The sequence below is a fragment of the Pyrgilauda ruficollis genome, unplaced genomic scaffold, assembly GCF_017590135.1.
Source record: "Pyrgilauda ruficollis isolate IOZ18807 unplaced genomic scaffold, ASM1759013v1 scaffold163, whole genome shotgun sequence".
Classification (NCBI taxonomy): Eukaryota; Metazoa; Chordata; class Aves; order Passeriformes; family Passeridae; genus Pyrgilauda; species Pyrgilauda ruficollis.
The window spans coordinates 493,124-494,757 of record NW_024515098.1 but is presented as its reverse complement, the minus strand read 5'-3'; positions in this window follow the sequence as shown (position 1 = coordinate 494,757).

Genomic DNA, 1,634 nt, shown 5'->3' with positions numbered 1-1,634 from the left:
AACTTTTCTTCTCCGTTTGGTGTGATACGATAAATTATTTATCTTTCTCAAATCAAACATCATTTATTTATTAAATCCTATTCTTTTGCTAATAATTATTCCTGCTACTTAGTAGCCATAGCATCAAAGCCCTGCCAGGGATGAGCTTTCTAAAAAAAGGGCCTGAGCTCCTTGCAGAGCACAAATAAACAAAGCCCAGCAGGTTTTACAGCCTCAAATTCCAGCTCAGAAAAGGACTCGGTACCTTTCTGAAAGGCTTGAATTACAGAATCCAATCCCATTTAATGCATCCCTGCAAAACAATATTCTGTTCCCGCTGCCTCTCAGAAAAATCTATTAATATGGGTTTCCTTTGAGCATCTGCAATGGCACAGTGGAGCCATGATACACTGGCAAGTGGTGCTTATGTAACTGTGCAGCTTTTCCTCTTCTGGGAAAAAGCCTTTCAGGGTGGTAATGGTAGTGACAATGCTGCAAACCACATCCAATAGCGACCGTGATGTAGAAATCAGGGCTGTGGTATGATGCTAATTAGCAACACTTCAATTTCATATGGTTTATTTATTCCGTTCTAGTACTTCGTAGTTCTTTCACAGTTTTGAAAGGGATTATTGAAATTCTGCATGGATCAGTCATTATGGGAATTTCAGTATTAAAAGAATTGGTCTTGCATAAATGTGCTTTGGCTCTGTAAAACTTCATTAACCCTCCAGCAGAGGGCAACATCTGAAAGAAATATTTCTATAAACCCAAAGAGCAGTTCCTTTTTGGGTATTGCAACTGCAACATATGTTTTCATCAGGGAATCTTCCTTTGAAAATACAGTTTGCATTTAGTTACCCACTGGGCAAGTGAAGGAGATAATAATATTAGAAGGACTTGCTTAAAACACAAATTTTAATTTTTTTTTCAAGTAGCACATTACAGAAACTTTAAAATTAAATAAGAGAAATATAACGGCTATGACTTAGAAATACCGATTTTTGCATCTTCCATTTTCTTCAAGGAGATAGAAGTTTACTGTTATTACATTCTGAAAGGCAAAATAATTGTCTTCAGAATATGCTCAGTTCATTCCTGTGCTGTAAATACCACAAATCAAGACTGTGTTACGGCGGCCTACCCAGAGGCATGAAAACAGGACCAAAAAAGAGGTGGAAAATATTAAATGCTTTAGAGAAAGCAGTCACTAGTGGATTCCTAATACGATCTAAAACAAGCTGCGTGAGTAAACGCGGATATAGGGGCAAACATACCTGTATAAACCTGTATCTGTACACCGATACAAACCTATACCTCTACCTATGGAAGCAGATAAGGGTGTTACCTGCGTGCAGCACCACAGCAGCCCTGCAGCGGCCGGGCGCGCCGGCCCTGCCCGCACCAAGGCCCGCTTCTCGGGGCGCGGCGCTGGCCGCGGTGCTGAGGGGACCAAGCGCCGGCGGAGCGGAGCCGCGGAGCGCGGGGGGCACGGAGGGAGGGAGGGAGGGAGGGAGGGAGCGGGGCGGGGGCCGCGCACGCGGGCCGGGGGGTTCGGCCCGGCTCCGGGCGCTCGGCAGCGCCTGCCCAGGGCGGCGAGCGCACCCCGCCCCCGCCGCGCCGCGGACACGCCGAGCCGGCGCTGCCGCCGAGAG